This window comes from Canis lupus, chromosome 18, assembly GCF_011100685.1.
Source record: "Canis lupus familiaris isolate Mischka breed German Shepherd chromosome 18, alternate assembly UU_Cfam_GSD_1.0, whole genome shotgun sequence".
Taxonomy (NCBI): Eukaryota; Metazoa; Chordata; class Mammalia; order Carnivora; family Canidae; genus Canis; species Canis lupus.
Genome location: NC_049239.1, coordinates 23587130 through 23605309, shown reverse-complemented (window position 1 = coordinate 23605309; position 18180 = coordinate 23587130). Strand labels below are relative to the sequence as shown.

Genomic DNA, 18180 nt, shown 5'->3' with positions numbered 1-18180 from the left:
ATTATAGTTCTTTTTTCAAGCACATCAAACAAACTTGTTACCAGGGCCAAAGCCTAACTGATCTCCAAGGTTTGAAACTTGACCCAGATTCTGATCTCTCATTGAGAAGGACTGACATACCCAATTTAGACCCATGCACAAAGCCTCTATTCTAAATAGCAGTGGCAATGTTTTGTTGTCAAAGACCCTAGGGGTCTCTCACAGTTCTCAGCAACTAAACAGCATGAAGTTTTGTAAAAAGAAATCTCAGTTTATTTATATTGTTTCCCAGAAGGCATCACTGTTGATTGACTCAATGCTGGTTTCTGGAAATGCACGTTATTTGTTGCCTCTAGTTCTAAGTTAAATATTTTCTTCCCAGAGGAAGACTTCCACTCAGTATGAATATCTCTCTATTGCACTAAGGTTTAAAGAAGGCACGACAAAGAGATAAGCAGACCTTGGTACAGTCTTTCTTGTCATCTTCATTAGAGCATTTTTGATAGCACAGAACTATTTACTGTAAGCTCAGAAGGATATCTTTTGAAACTCAATAGAAAAAAGCACAGCTGGGCTTGTCTTAGAATGAGAAATGTGTGCTGGAAAGTTATCAGGAATCAAGGAAATGACTCTTAAATTGGTATAAAATTTTGTAGTGGTTAAAAGCTTGAAATGTTGAACCAGCCTGCATGAGTTCAAGTCCCAATTCTTCCATTTGTTTGCAGTGCACTTTTGAAAGATATGTCTCTTATTTCTTCACCTATAAAATAGGAGTAATATTTCCTGTTACAGAAAACTGTTGTAAGAGCTAAAAAATACAAAGTGCTTATTGAGTACCTGGCACATAAAAACACATTCAATGGAAGTTTACCACACTAATACTTTCTTGATAATGTGACATTTATTATGTCACCCATGAGCAATTATTTATTCAATACTCATCTTAGAGAAAGCTATTTCTTAATGTAAAATCTTAACAAATTGACTCAGTTAAAAAAAAAGTGTGGCAATGAGATACCACCTCACACCAGTGAGAATGGGGAAAATTAACAAGGCAGGAAACCACAAATGTTGGAGAGGATGCGGAGAAAAGGGAACCCTCTGCACTGTTGGTGGGAATGTGAACTGGTGCAGCCACTCTGGAAAACTGTGTGGAGGTTCCTCAAACAGTTAAAAATAGACCTGCCCTACGACCCAGCAATTGCACTGTTGGGGATTTGCCCCAAAGATTCAGATGCAATGAAATGCCGGGATACCTGCACCCCGATGTTTCTAGCAGCAATGTCCACAATAACCAAACTGTGGAAGGAGCCTCGGTATCCATCGAAAGATGAATAGATAAAGAAGCTGTGGTTTATGTATACAATGGAATATTCCTCAGCCATTAGAAACGACAAATACCCATCATTTGCTTCAACGTGGATGGAACTGGAGGGTATTATGCTGAGTGAAGTAAGTCAATCGGAGAAGGACAAACAGTGTATGTTCTCATTCATTTGGGGAATATGAATAATAGTGAAAGGGAATATAAGGGAAGGGAGAGGAAATGTGTGGGAAATATCAGAAAGGGAGACAGAACATAAAGACTCCTGACTCTGGGAAACGAACTAGGGGTGGTGGAAGGGGAGGAGGGCAGGGGGTGGGGGTGAATGGGTGACGGGCACTGAGGGGGACACTTGACGGGATGAGCACTGGGTGTTATTCTGTATGTTGGTAAATTGAACACCAATAAAAAATTAATTTATTAAAAAAAGTGTGGGGGGAGGAGTTATGTAAAATGCAAGAGTAACATCAAACAAAATAGTTCAATGATACAAAATATCCATGAAATAGCATTCATATAATATCAAATCCACTGGAGGTACATTGTTCCCTCAGACTGTAGAGCACCTGACTCTTGATCTCAGGAAAATGGATTCAAGCCCCACATTGGGTATAAGGCTTATTTAGTATCAAATCCCTTTAAATTGGTACTTTCTTTTGTGTTGCACAACAATTCTCCATGAAGCATATGCTCCTGTGACTTTAGCATGTATTAGCTACAACTCACCAAGATATTCTGTGTCCCTATTGAAAGTATAAAAGTGATTATATCAAAGGAGATACTGATACATGCAATAATAACATTTGGTAAATTAAAAAGAAACATTTTACATAGAGAAATCCATTGATTATATGTATTTTAACCTACTTATACTGCCTCCTGGACCATAGAGGCTGGAAGTATGAGTTGTCTGCTAAATCCACAGCTTTATCTCCATCTATCTCTTTTTTTCCTATCAGAGCTTGTCTCCTACTCTAATAGCTGAAAATATCAGCTGCTTGTTTTTTTTTAGCAACTTGTAGTGAGGACAAATGGGCATACAGACTAGTACAAATGGAACCTGAGAGGATGTCTGAGATTTGTTTTTTTCCTTCCTAGTAGAAAAGAACATACAGTGGGGAATATTCTCCACTTCCATATGATGTTTTTAACTGTGGCACCATCTTGGGCCACAGGGGACAAGCTAAAAATGACTTACATTCAGACTTTGTGACTTTGAAGAGAATATGTCTGTCTTTCAGCATCTTTGAGTTGGATTGTCTTATTTGCAGCTATAAGCAGTCTGATTCATAAAGTTTATCAGGAAATGGAGCAAATGTTAAAACAAAGCTTCCACTTATGTTTGTAACTGCTTCTTATAGATCAAAAGTGGAACTGCGGAGGTGCATAGTGGTGAGAGAGGGCAGAGAAGGGAATCCTGCCATTTTCTCTAGGTGTGTGCCTTGAGCAGCAGCGTTCCTTACTTGTGTGGTTTAAGAACATATGGCTTTAATCATACCATCAAATACAATTTCTGTGCATAACAAATGCTAATATAATTTACTGAATGAATGTGGAATTCAAGAAAATAGCTTCTCAATGAACAATGATAACACTGAGTTTGTCTTTCATATCTTTGTTGATTTTATCTATTTCACATGTCAACACCTCTTTGTTATTTGGACCCCTAAATCTAGCGATCATTCAGAACAGACTTGCAGTATTGGTCTCTCCTAAGCTATCCAGTAACCAGTGCCTGACTTATGAAAATCCAATTCATCTCTGATTCTATGAAACCCCTATAGAAATCCTTATAAACTCAGTATGTTTACCTTTCAAGCAAAATTCATTCATTTTTAGACGGCAAATTCAATAGTCTTACATAATACAATTTAAGTTTTCTCCCAATTAGGTCATATTACCAACTGATAAATTACTAAGGTATTTGTAGAAATTAATTGTAAAATTTACAAAGAGGGAGATTTCTATTAGCAATAACAAAACCAGCTCTAATCAATCACAAAGCTAGTTAAAATAAGGGGCACTTGGGTGGCTCAATAAGTTAACTGTCTGACTCTTGATTTTGGTTTAGGTCATGATCTCACTACCGAGTCTATATGAGATTCTCTTTCTCTCTCTCTCCCTCTCCCTCTGCCCCTCACTCCTACTCCCTCTTTCTCTTTCAAGTACATAAATTAATCTTTTTTTTCCAATATTTTATTTATTTATTCATGAGAGACAGAGAGAGGCAGAGACACAGGCAGAGGGAGAAGCAGGCTCCATGTAGGGAGCCTGACGTGGGACTCGATCCCAGGACCCCAGTATCCCTGGGCCGAAGGCAGATGCTAAACTGCTGAGCCACCCAGTGATTCCAAGTAAATAAGAATATCTTAAAAACAAACAAACAAAAAAGCTGGTTAAAATGATTAATTTACCAAACTGTGAATCACTTCTCTAACTCTAATTTTCTGCACTGTTAATGTTCATTTCCAATGAAATCAATAGTATGATCCTGAAAGTGGGAAATTCTGTGTAAACGAGTATCCCAAAATATGTAATTTTAAAAATTTATGAGCATTAAAGACTATTGACTTAGTTATTTTGCCATTACATCTGTGGCTAAAGCATACTTCTTCTATACATTTACTGTCATACTTAACTGTTTATGGAATTTGAGATGATTTTTTTCAAAACCCTGTAAAATCCAGATGAAATTGGAACCATTTTATTTGCAATAGAAATGGCATCTAAGAAATTATGAAACTTCACAAATATTTAGAGTTTCATTTCCATAATTAACATGAAATATTTAATAAAACAAGTAAACTCTTTATTAAATGTAAAATTATATGCAGGGCATTTGACATATTTCACTGTATTTGTTGTTCATAATGATAATATTGAAGTATAAGAAAAAGATATATTTATTAGTGCGAAAGCCATGTTGCTTCTTCAGGAGGAATGGAAGTTCATACCAAGCAAATTTGGTGGTTACCTGAGAATGAAAAACTTTCTGTCAGGGAATGAAGGCAAAGTGGGAGCAGCAAAACCATGGTTGTATCTGAGGGGAAAAAAAAATCACAAGTTCAACACCAAAAGCATTAAAGAATAATGTAGATTTCCCTGAATGATTCCTGGGCACATGGTGGGGGGGCAGTTATTACATATGATAGCCAAAGCTTCCTGAAAACCCTCAAAATCCTTGAGCACATCTTGCTTGATATAACTTTTATTCCCTGAAGTAAATGATTCCCATCTTGTTCTCATTCTTCCCTTCCACCCAAACGTCTTTGTTTACAAGCTCTACCAACCTTCACTTTTTTTTTTCTCTCTCCCCATTTCTCCTGCTTTCCTATCCTCTCAAGCACAAAGTGGCTCAGCCATGAGCCCTGTGTTTCCTTTACCATGGCTCTTGGAGGAGTGTGCATAGGTTGGGGTGTGAGGGAGTCTCAGCTCTTCATGCTGGATGTGACATAGAGGTCTATGATAATGTATTTGCTGCTTGTACCCTATGTGCCCAGTGCTCAGCAATGGAGATCCTCTAATATGTGCAGATATGTGTATTTACATACATACATATAAGTAAAAACATTTATATACATAAACACACAAAATATATAATGTATGAAAATGTATGTGTGTCATACTATTCCTTATTTCATATCATCTAGCACTAACTTTTTTTGCAATTAGGGCTATTAATCAAACCCAAATTATATATTTCCTTATGTGACTTCACTTCCCTCTCAAGGGTGTTTGGTAAGGTTTTTAGTAATTTCATTGATCTTACACCTGACCCACTCACAATTACTCTTTGCTTTGTCTGGTTTCACCTTGTTTCTGTTTCCTGGACACCACAGTGGTCACCTCACAATAAGCCTCACAAAAAGACTTGTATACAAAGGTATTAAATTCCAGAAGGAATGTGTTTAAATAATATTCAAAACAAACCCCCTTTCTCATTGTCAGCTACTCTCCATTTTATTAAGCTCTGTTCACAGTTCACCATGAGCCCTGTGTCATGTCTATTCTGTTTTGACAGGAGCTCCAGGCTGCACATCTCTACTGTCATTTCAGTCCAATCACCCAGTCAGTACAACTTTCCACTCATGTCAACATATCCTAGTGGAATAAAACAGTCAAACTCAGTTGTCCCAGGTTCTTTCCATTCTATTTCTATTATACCTCCCTCTGCTGGAACATAGCAAGCCTTCTGGTCCTCTTCTTAATAAAAGTAAAGAATAATTGGTCATATTTCAATCATTTATTCAATCATTTACCCTTTATCTGAGAGCCTTTAAATACTCATTTTCTCCATGCTATTTGGTTTTATCCCAAATCCCCCCTGTCCTTCTAAGAGCATACCACAGCTAAGGAATAACAACAGGGCATTGTTGCCTTGTGATTTATTACCTTTAGCTTCAACTTTTTCTATATTAAAAAAAATAATCAACATAGAACTTTCCAAAATGTATTTGGAAATGTCTGTATTCATGGACATTTAACCAAAATTTTCACTCATTCTAAAATACCTCCGGATATCTCTAAGGAGTGTGTCTCTACCGGATTTTTTTTCACTTCCACATACCAAGTTGTAGTGTCTGGCAGAGAAACCATAATAAAATAAATCTTGTTTCACTTAACCAACAGGCTTCCTCAATTTCAACAGGTGGCTTTTGTTTGTTTGTTTTGGGTTTTTTTTTTAATACCACCCATCTACCCCAAATATAAATATTAGGAAAGTATGATACTCCCCTTCAGGCCCAAATTTTGAAGTAATTTTTAAGCTTGTATAAGACCATGGAATAACCAGAAAGAAATTTTTAGTGACACATCATTGAAAATACTTGAGTAAAAATTCATAAGTGAATTTGTACAGAGCCACATCTAATTATGGTGTTTGTATCACAGAGATTGAGTAATACTGCTAATGATTATAATTATTTTTAGGTCTTTTCCATTGTTAGCCCTAATGCACTGGAGTGGTACATGCATCTTAGTATGAGTAAACAGTTCAAATGAATCAGTTCAAATGAATATCATTTTATGACCAAATTGTTTAGGGTGAGTTTCCTTTTCTAAATAATTTTCTTTCAGTACTAAGGGGGAAGGAACTCATTAGCAGTCACGGAACATTCACTGTCATGCCATTTCCATTTCCTGGAGGTAGAGAAAGGCCTTTAAAAAGCCATTGTGGGTAATGGTAGAGAAGCACCCAGAGAATGATGTCTCACACGCTGTAGGAGCACGGGGGGAAGATTTCCAAAGCAATTGGAATTGTTTAAAACAGCTTTCTTGTGGGAGGAGGAAAAAAAGTATAGTCTACAGTATCTCATGAGCTATGCCCTTCCCTCTCTGGTGTGTAGACTCTTCTGCGTCTGTTGTACACTCACCAGAATGTATTCCAGTTGGGGGTTGCAAATAATTCTTGTCATGTGATTCTTCCATCTACTCTTCCACAAAAAGGCTTCTTCCTCAGAAATATAAGAAAAATCAAAAAACTTTTTTGAATAATATTATGACCCAGAACTTAGAAAATGGAACTCTCTTAATTCTTTTCTTCTTTTCTTTTCCCTCTTTTTCCCCTTCTTTCCAGTCAATCATCTGTTGACCAATAACATATATCCAACATTTTGTTATAGCATGCAACTCAGTTAGACTAAATAAACATATATTGAATATTATGTACAGGGAATTTTTGGCTTTTTAAATTTTAGGTAAGCTCTACACCCAATGTGGGGCTTGAACTCAGAACCCCGAGATCAAGAATTGTGCACTACCAACTGAACCAGCCAGGCATCCTGGGAATTTACTACTTTTAGGATACCCTTGAGCAAAAGCCAAAAGTCTTAGAATTTTGAAGACCAAGAGTGAGAACATCTGCAGTTAAGGATAAAAGGCTGTCGCACACACTGTCTGTCAAGCAGAGGTTCATGTGGGCATTTGTAAGTACAGACCCTCATTCTTTCCTTGATACCCACTTGGTTCAGCAACGTGAACTCTTCTTTTTAATATTTCTGTGACTGTAGACTGGATCTATATCTTCCTTATTTTGATTGCTTGACCATCACTATAAACCCCGTTCCAGATCCTCCTGCTTTTTCTGGTATTACCCACAGGTTCACCTGTGTTCATTTGTTCTCAATTAAACCTGTGGTTTTTACCTGAGGACACTTTCTACCATTATGGTTCCTTACCCAGCAGCTATTTAAGAATTCTAGCTACTTTGGTTCCTTTCATCCCACACTATTAGAGCAATCTTGTAAATGATTTTATCCAGTTTTTACTGAGGTGTCTGATGCTTCTCCAGTATTGCATTTATTTTGAAGGTGTGAAATCCCCACATTATAAAACCAAGCTCATAGAATTCACCATGTTCTAAAGTACTAATACCTTAGTATTATTGAAAATGACACAACTGTCAGGAATCCTAGACAGAGTGAAAAAGTTAATTTTCTATTCCAATTTCTTTTCCTTTTAATTCAATCTACCCTTGCAAACACACCCAACATGACTCCTGGCACATTCCAGGATGCAGCACAAGTGGAATATTTCTTTTCATCTCTCTTAAGATGAAAGAACTGAGATGTCTTTGTTTAAATACCTTAACTTGGTCATAATGTTGTTATCCTTCCTGCTGATCTAATCTTAGGCTTTGTTTTGTTCTTTCCATTCATTCATCCAATCACCTGCCTATCGAAACTCCCTATTTTCCAGAACTGGTTATCCACATTTATTCCAGGAACACAGTTTTTATCTACGTCTCTATTCAAGGCAGCTAATAGTTTTACCCAGTAACTAAAGTTACTGTGAAATCCTAAGTCTTGGTGAAAACAGGGATCATACCTTAAAATATAAAATATTCAGGAAACCAGAGCAATAAAAATTATGCAACAAATGAGATGTGGCCAAAAGATTCAAGGAAGATGTTGTGGTTAAACATAACACAAAATTGGACAATATGTTTAAATGAAACAGAATTATTAGTAGAAATCCAGCATACCAGAATTATTAATAGAAATCCAGCATACTAGATTGGGCATATGGAGTGATGCAATTATTGCACTTTCTGGGCAGCTAAGACAAAAGAGGAAAGATTTCTTTTACTACTTAGTTTCTGCCAAAAGAAAGCCTATTAGGTGTTTCTTGAATATTATGGTTTTTTTTTCTCCAACTAGTTTTGGGCATTATTTCTAATATCTTATCAAGTAAAGGTATTTGAAAAAAATAGTGTAATATTTTAATTCTATAGCTTCAACCTTCAAGTATGTCCACTCCTCCTTATGTCTGTTCTTCACTACTCTTATTTAATCCCCTATCAAGTCTTTTCTGGATAATGCAGTAGCCTCTTACTACCTGATTGCCCATTTAGTTCTATTTGTACCTGAATCCTGGGATCACGCTGTACACAGCAGCCAGCATGATCCCATTAAAACATATGTCAGCTCATGTCATTTCTCTCCTAGAAACTGCCAAAAGCTCCCCCATTTCACTAAGTGAAAACAAATACTTTGAAATGGCCTATAACCTCCTATGTGATTTTCAGGAAAAAGGAAAATAATTATAATAGGATGCTTTCAGATGCAAGAATAAAAAATAAATTTAAAAAGCATGTTTATAAATGAAACATTATCTATATAAAACAATAATGCCAATTTGTTAGAATTTAAAATTAGAACATAACTCAAATAATGGGTAATAAGATGGCATGTTGAGGAAGGAGGGATCAGAATTAGAGTTTATTAAAACTCTTCTATTTTAAGTGAGAAGAGTTATGATACTGATCAAGCCTGGACTGTGTATTTGCTACCAAACAGCACTACAATAGAACTTTACATTAAGTTTATAATAATAATTAATAGTTACACTGTTACATTATTGTATAAATAATCCATTCAGATATATTAAAACCTGGTATGTGAAAGGGAAAAAGAGGAAAAAATGTTTGTTAGAACCTATAAGAAGATATTTTTAGGGCTTGGGGCCAGAATAGGGTTTTGCAAACAAAACAAAACAAAAAAATAACCACAAAAGAAAAGACTAATGAACTACACATTTAAATTAAGAACTTCCATTTCTAAAAATAAAAAAAATAAAATAAAAAAAAAAAAAGAACTTCCATTTCTCAAAAGACCCCGTCAAACAGTGAAACAGTAAGCCAGAAACTGGGAAATAAAGGACTGTCCAGGAAGAATTCATATGAATCACTAGAATAATGTACAGTACAGAATTCATGAACAGGCAGGATGTTGATAGTGGGGGAGGTTGTGCAGGAGCCAGGAGTATATGGGAAATCTTGGTTCCTTCTGCTCAATTTTGCTGTGAACCTAAAAATGCTCTAAAAAATAAAATCTATCAAAAAAATAATGAACATGCATTTTAGTGAGGAAGAAACAACAAAGACCTTAAACATAGGAAAATTGCTCACTTTTGATAATGATTATAAATGTATAAATTCAGACTGCAATTAGTCACTATTTCCATTTATACCCAGTAGACTGGCAAAAATTATATCTGATGATGCCAAGTGCTGGCGTGCATATGAATCAATAGAACTGTTTTATACAGCTGGTAAGTATGTTTATTGTACAACCACTTTGAAGGATAATTTGACATGGCCTTGTAAAAATGAATATATGCATTTTCCAGTATTTTACTCTTTTACAGATGTGCTAGGATACAGTTACTTAGATGCTATCTGTAACAGCTAAAACAACTCACATGTCCTTGGAAAAGACAATATATAAACAATCTATGATATATAAACAATGGAGTATTATACAGACATTTTTAAATCATTAAATGGAAATAAATGAACTATAACTATATGTAACAACATAGAATAATATTAAAAACACTTGAGAAAAGATATCGTGAATTATAGCATTAAGATAACATTTCTCTTGATCTCAAAAGAAAGCAAAATCTTACAACGTATAGGTTGTGTCTACATACATAAAGTGATTAGATCATTTCAACAAGGAAAAAAGAAAGAAAGAATTAGCCCAAAATTCAGAATAGTGATAGAATCTGAAGGTGGAACAGTGGATTGAAATGAGGGCATACACACAAGTGAATATAAGGGATTGGCAATGTTCTGGATTCAAAGTTGAGTGATGGTTATAAAAGATATTTTGATATCAGTTTCCTAGATTCTGTGGCTATTATATATTTTCTCTCTTTTTTAGGAATTCTATTTAGTATGTATGCATTTTCACAACATCCATTTATTGCAGCAATCAATTATTGGTTAAAAAAATCCAGTGTTCATAAAATTTTAGGGAATGGCAAATTCACAAAACACACTAGTTGCCTTACAGTTTTACCTCCCAAAGATTACAGAGACTTATAATCAATTGAGTAAACAAGGAATTTACTTGTCAAAAGCTTAAATCCAAGCTGGGAAAACTCTGCCCTAAAACCTATTGCATTTCAACATAGGAATAAAAATTAGAGTCAATACAGTTTTTTCTCAACTTTAGTATTTAGTATTAAATATTTAGAAAAATATTTAATAGCGATTAGAGAAACTCTTGTTCAGAAGTAGAACAAAGCACTCAAAGTCTGAATTCAAACTTTGAACCATTTTACTTCATTGATGAGAGTCAGTGGTAAATTGGGTACCATGTGAGATTCTGGTTCATTTTATCACAGACTCATGTGTAGTCTGTCATGAGTGTCTTTTCCTTTGGCCCAGGAATGCTACAAGCTATAGGATTCCACTACAGGTTGCATATTTATGAGGAAAATAGACTTTATATGATAGTGGTTATTTCCATGTCAACCCTGCCCTGGCCTAGGTTTCCTAGAAGAAGTTGTAGATTAGAAAATAGCAAGGCTAATGCGAGGCTCTCTCAGGGTGCTAGGAATTAAAACTAAGACAATTGGACCCAAGTCAACTGAAATAGGGCTTTTATAAATATTCTATATGTGTGTCACCATATCACTATTCTAAGACATCTTGCCAAGACACCGGAGCACTCGTTTATTCTCATTAAAAAGTACTTGAACCCGATTCAAAGCTGAGCTGATGTGCATTCTACCAAAGTATTTGCAATATGTATTTTTACAAAGCTAGCAGAATGAGTGAATTTTGAGAAACAGCTGAAATTAATGTGTGTACTTCCTTTGAATTATAGGGAATGTCCTCTTCACATACGGAAGTAAGATATGTCCCTCCTGCCGGGGACCCCAGATTACTGCCTTTATAACATTGTGTCTCCGCAGAAGGCCCTGCTGGCAGATGCAGAAAAACAATCTCGCAACTGTATGGAGCTGTGAGTTCAAGTCTACACAAGCCACGTGGTTAGGGTATAGGAAATGTCATCAGAATAGATTGAACTCCCCTTCCTCCACCTCTGTGGGCATGTGGGCCCTGGTATAAGGGGTGGACCTATACCGGGGTATGCAGCTACATGGTCGGGCAACTCTTCCTCCCCAACAGAGCTAGTGTGAGGCACACAAAGAAGTGGCAAGACTATGGCAAATACAGCACGTTTACTGAAGTAAAATAAGGACTCATGGATTCAAACCTTGTGGATCCAGAACTTGTCCTGTCATAGGTATTGTGCGTAAATCAGGCAACCCCATCTTACCCTGACACTGTTGTAAGAGCAAGTATTTGAAAAATCAGTTGAGCACTAACAACAACAAAACAAAAAACAAACAAAAAATGAGTAATAGTTGTATCCAAACTGAAGTGGGAAAAAGAAACATGCAAAGTTCCAAAATATATTGTAACTGTAATATAATTGTAATGGAATGTTTTTATTACAAGGAAGCATACTTGCTTTCTAGAATTGTCTTAGTTTGTATCATAGCTGCTAGACTCATGCCTACAACAGGACTCTCATTTGCTTAGTCTCTGTAAAATCAAGGGTAAATGGCCCTTCGATGTGTGTTTCAACATTGCACCTACGGATACACTAAGCAGCTCAGACTCCAGACTCTTGTCACCTCTTTTTGTCCTTTCTTCCCTTCTTCCCAAAGATCGTCTTTCCAAACACACATTAAAGCCTTCTTGCGTTAAGAGCACCAGATAGCACTTCCAAATTATGTCTGGGGACCACTTTAAACAGCAAAACCACCAAAGAAAAGCACAGAAACAGAAACGCAAGGGGGAAAAGTAGCAATAACTAGACCATGAAAAGAACACTCATTTAAACAAAGAGTTCTGAAAAAAGAAGACAGAGTGTGGCCTCCTTTGACCTCACCTGGGAATGTGCATGTTGAGCTATTCAAATTTGCAATCTGCAAATGACTGCAAAGGCACACCTCTAGTATTAATTTTGGGTTATATATAAATAAATTTTAGTAAGTAGGTAAATTTTCAAATACCAAGTCCTTGAATAATGGTGATTAACTATTCTAATTCCACTGCTTAGAGTCAAACAGAACAAGCCTTCTTGAGAATTAGCATCCCCCCACCCCCATGTGAATATAAAGTCATAGGTAACATTTGTTTAACATTTGACACCCCCTTTTCAGAAGACTTGTAATTCTGCATTGTTTCTTCAGAACAGTTCTATGAAATCGAAATGTCATGATCATCATCTCTATTTTAAAAGAAATATTTTAAAAGAAGCGAACAAGAATAGAGATCCACATTGCATTATATGGTCAAGATCCACAGTCAGTAAGATGGTGTTAAATACCAGCTGCCTGGCCCCGGGCTTGTCCAGTTGAGCACTCTGCTGACCCGCTCACACAGCAACTGCCCCCACTCTCCCTGCAGCCCCAAAATACCCTGAACATCCCAAGTGGCTTGGTCTCAAGTAATCGTGTTTCGATAGTTAAGTTTTTATCTCTGAGTCAAGTTAAAGTGCAGAAAATTTTGTGTTTATATAACATGATTTTGGCTCCTTGGGAGAATTCTTTGCACGGTATTTTGCCCTGGGTTTATACCTTGGCACACCATTAGTAGGATATGGCACTTGTTACTTTATTTTTTGGGGAGCTATTCTTGAGGATATTATTTTCAGTATTACTCAGTGTTCCCACACAAAGAGCCATGTGAGTCATTTCTTCTCAGGCCTACTGCCATGAAGAGCCTAAGTAATTTGCATGTATTTTTTTTCTTTTAGGATAATATGAGTCAGATTAATAACCACATTTTCTAAATGTATGCAAGGAAACCTTAAAATTCTAAACACCAGGTATCCATAACCTGTCATTAAACTTAACCAGTCATTAAAACTTAACGATACTATGTAATCATTACCTATTTTAATTCTCTTGCTTTCAACGCTGTATTCTATTACATATGTCTACATAAGCTGCCTGAAAACGCCTGCGGCATGGAACAGAGGGATGGTATGTGAATAAATGAATCCATAAATCATTTTGATTTGGGGTCACCTCATTTTCCCTGTCATTGTCTTCTAGCTTATGAACACAACTTTGAAAGTGGCATCCGGAACTGAATGTGAAGTTCCAGATACGTTCTCACCAACATTCCAGCCTTATTCCCATTTGCTTTGATCTACTTTTGGTTAGAAGATAGCATACACTCTAAGTTGTCTTAATTCACTTTTTATGGGATTCTAATATTTTATAAAACTTACAAGGAGTTTTTGGTAAATTCTTATTTTTTTTAATTTATTTTTTATTGGTGTTCAATTTACTAACATACAGAATAACCCCCAGTGCCCTTCACCCATTCACTCCCACCCCCCGCCCTCCTCCCCTTCTACCACCCCTAGTTCGTTTCCCAGAGTTAGCAGTCTTTACGTTCTGTCTCCCTTTCTGATATTTCCCACACATTTCTTCCCCCTTCCCTTATATTCCCTTTCACTATTATTTATATTCCCCAAATGAATGAGAACATATAATGTTTGTCCTTCTCCGACTGACTTACTTCACTCAGCATAATACCCTCCAGTTCCATCCACGTTGAAGCAAATGGTGGGTATTTGTCATTTCTAATAGCTGAGTAATATTCCATTGTATACATAAACCACATCTTCTTTATCCATTCATCTTTCGTTGGACACCAAGGCTCCTTCCACAGTTTGGCTATCGTGGCCATTGCTGCTAGAAACATCGGGGTGCAGGTGTCCCGGCGTTTCATTGCATTTGTATCTTTGGGGTAAATCCCCAACAGTGCAATTGCTGGGTCGTAGGGCAGGTCTATTTTTAACTCTTTGAGGAACCTCCACACAGCTTTCCAGAGTGGCTGCACCAGTTCACATTCCCACCAACAGTGTAAGAGGGTTCCCTTTTCTCCGCATCCTCTCCAACATTTGTTGTTTCCTGCCTTGTTAATTTTCCCCATTCTCACTGGTGTGAGGTGGGATCTCATTGTGGTTTTGATTTGTATTTCCCTGATGGCAAGTGATGCAGAGCATTTTCTCATATGCATGTTGGCCATGTCTATATCTTCCTCTGTGAGATTTCTGTTCATGTCTTTTGCCCATTTCATGATTGGATTGTTTGTTTCTTTGGTGTTGAGTTTAAGAAGTTCTTTATAGATCTTGGAAACTAGCCCTTTATCTGATAGGTCATTTGCAAATATCTTCTCCCATTCTGTAGGTTGTCTTTTAGTTTTGTTGACTGTATCCTTTGCTGTGCAAAAGCTTCTTATCTTGATGAAGTCCCAATAGTTCATTTTTGCTTTTGTTTCTTTTGCCTTCGTGGATGTATCTTGCAAGAAGTTACTGTGGCCGAGTTCAAAAAGGGTGTTGCCTGTGTTCTTCTCTAGGATTTTGATGGAATCTTGTCTCACATTTAGATCTTTCATCCATTTTTAGTTTATCTTTGTGTATGGTGAAAGAGAGTGGTCTAGTTTCATTCTTCTGCATGTGGATGTCCAATTTTCCCAGCACCATTTATTGAAGAGACTGTCTTTCTTCCAATGGATAGTCTTTCCTCCTTTATCGAATATTAGTTGCCCATAAAGTTCAGGGTCCACTTCTGGATTCTCTATTCTGTTCCACTGATCTATGTGTCTGTTTTTGTGCCAGTACCACTGTCTTGATGACAACAGCTTTGTAGTACAACCTGAAATCTGGCATTGTGATGCCCCCAGATATGGTTTTCTTTTTTAAAATTCCCCTGGCTATTCGGGGTCTTTTCTGATTCCACACAAATCTTAAAATAATTTGTTCTAACTCTCTGAAGAAAGTCCATGGTATTTTGATAGGGATTGCATTAAACGTGTATATTGCCCTGGGTAACATTGACATTTTCACAATATTAATTCTGCCAATCCATGAGCATGGAATATTTTTCCATCTCTTTGTGTCTTCCTCAATTTCTTTCAGAAGTGTTCTATAGTTTTGAGGGTATAGATCCTTTACATCTTTGGTGAGGTTTATTCCTAGGTATCTTATGCTTTTGGGTGCAATTGTAAATGGGATTGACTCCTTAATTTCTCTTTCTTCAGTCTCATTGTTAGTGCATAGAAATGCCACTGACTTCTGGGCATTGATTTTGTATCCTGCCATGCTACCGAATTGGTGTATGAGTTCTAGCAATCTTGGGGTGCAGACTTTTGGGTTTTCTATGTAGAGTATCATGTCATCGGCGAAGAGGGAGAGTTTGACTTCTTCTTTGCCAATTTGAATGCCTTTAATGTCTTTTTGTTGTCTGATTGCTGAGGCTAGGACTTCCAGTACTATGTTGAACAGCAGTGGTGAGAGTGGACATCCCTGTCTTGTTCCTGATCTTAGGGGAAAGGCTCCCAGTGCTTCCCCATTGAGAATGATATTTGCTGTGGGCTTTTCATAGATGGCTTTTAAGATGTCGAGGAATGTTCCCTCTATCCCTACACTCTGAAGAGTTTTGATCAGGAATAGATGCTGTATTTTGTCAAATGCTTTCTCTGCATCCAATGAGAGGATCATATGGTTCTTGGTTTTTCTCTTGCTGATATGATGAATCACATTGATTGTTTTACGGGTGTTGAACCAGCCTTGTGTCCCAGGGATAAATCCTACTTGGTCATGGTGAATAATTTTCTTAATGTACTGTTGGATCCTATTGGCTAGTATCTTGTTGAGAATTTTTGCATCCATGTGCATCAGGGATATTGGTCTGTAATTCTCCTTTTTGGTGGGGTCTTTGTCTGGTTTTGGAATTAAGGTGATGCTGGCCTCATAGAACGAATTTGGAAGTACTCCATCTCTTTCTATCTTTCCAAACAGCTTTAGGAGAATAGGTATGGTTTCTTCTTTAAACGTTTGATAGAATTCCCCTGGGAAGCCATCTGGCCCTGGACTCTTGTGTCTTGGGAGGTTTTTGATGACTGCTTCAATTTCCTCCCTGGTTATTGGCGTGTTCAGGTTTTCTATTTCTTCCTGTTCCAGTTTTGGTAGTTTGTGGCTTTCCAGGAATGCGTCCATTTCTTCTAGATTGCCTAATTTATTGGCGTATAGCTGTTCATAATATGTTTTTAAAATCGTTTGTATTTCCTTGGTGTTGGTGGTGATCTCTCCTTTCTCATTCATGATTTTATTAATTTGAGTCTTCTCTCTCTTCTTTTTAATAAGGCTGGCTAATGGTTTATCTATCTTATTAATTCTTTCAAAGAACCAACTCCTGGTTCTGTTGATCTGTTCCACAGTTCTTCTGGTCTCGATTTCGTTGAGTTCTGCTCGAATCTTTATTAACTCCCTTCTTCTCTTGGGTGTAGGATCTATTTGCTGTTTTTTCTCTAGCTCCTTTATGTGTAAAGTTAGCTTTTGTATTTGAGTTCTTTCCAGTTTTTGAATGGATGCTTGTATTGCGATGTATTTCCCCCTTAGGACTGCTTTTGCTGCATCCCAAAGATTTTGAATGGTTGTATCTTCATTCTCATTAGTTTCCATGAATCTTTTTAATTCTTCCTTAATTTCCTGGTTGACCCTTTTATCTTTTAGCAGGATGGTCCTTCACCTCCACGTGTTTGAGGTCCTTCCAAACTTCTTGTTGTGATTTAGTTCTAATTTCAAGGCATTATGGTCTGAGAATATGCAGGGGACAATCCCAATCTTTTGGTATCGGTTCAGACCCGATTTGTGTCCCAATATGTGGTCTATTCTGGAGAAAGTTTCATGTGCGCTTGAGAAGAATGTGTATTCAGTTGAGTTTGGATGTAAAGTTCTGTAGATATCTGTAAAATCCATCTGGTCCAGTGTATCATTTAAAGCTCTCGTTTCTTTGGAGATGTTGTGCTTAGAAGACCTATCAAGTATAGAAAGAGCTAGATTGAAGTCACCAAGTATAAGTGTATTATTATCTAAGTATTTCTTCACTTTGGTTAATAATTGATTTATATATTTGGCAGCTCCCACATTCGGGGCATATATATTGAGGATTGTTAAGTCCTCTTGTTGAATAGATCCTTTAAGTATAATATAGTGTCCCTCTTCATCTCTCACTGCAGTCTTTGGGGTAAATTTTAGTTTATCTGATATAAGGATGGCTACCCCTGCTTTCTTTTGAGGACCATTTGAATGGTAAATGGTTCTCCAACCTTTTATTTTCAGGCTGTAGGTGTCCTTCTGTCTAAAATGAGTCTCTTGTAGACAGCAAATAGATGGGTCCTGCTTTTTTATCCAGTCTGACACCCTGTGCCTTTTGATGGGGTCATTAAGCCCGTTCACGTTCAGAGTTACTATTGACAGATACGAGTTTAGTGTCATCATGATAAGTATTCAATCCTTGTTTATGTGGATTGTTCCACTGAACTTCTTCTTAAAGGGGAATTTTAAGAGTCCCCCTTAAAATTTATTGCAGAGCTGGTTTGGAGGTCACATATTCTTTCAGTTCCTGCCTGTCTTGGAAGCTCTTTATCTCTCCTTCCATTTTGAATGAGAGCCTTGCTGGATAAAGTATTCTTGGTTGCATGTTCTTCTCATTTAGGACCCTGAATATATCCTGCCAGCCCTTTCTGGCCTGCCAGGTCTCTGTGGAGAGGT

The 18180-nt window shown here is 37.0% G+C and overlaps 1 long non-coding RNA gene across 1 annotated transcript in view; it reads right to left on the bottom strand.

The window, feature by feature from the left end:
* Positions 1-227: 227 nt before the first annotated feature.
* LOC119864191 overlaps positions 228-18180 on the bottom strand; it is a 75658-nt gene continuing 57705 nt past the window's right edge. The window contains exons 2-4 of the long non-coding RNA XR_005373247.1: positions 6676-6752; positions 4278-4343; positions 228-739 (exon numbers count right to left, since the gene is read on the bottom strand). This is a non-coding gene — a long non-coding RNA (uncharacterized LOC119864191). The remainder of the gene's footprint in view (positions 740-4277; positions 4344-6675; positions 6753-18180) is intronic.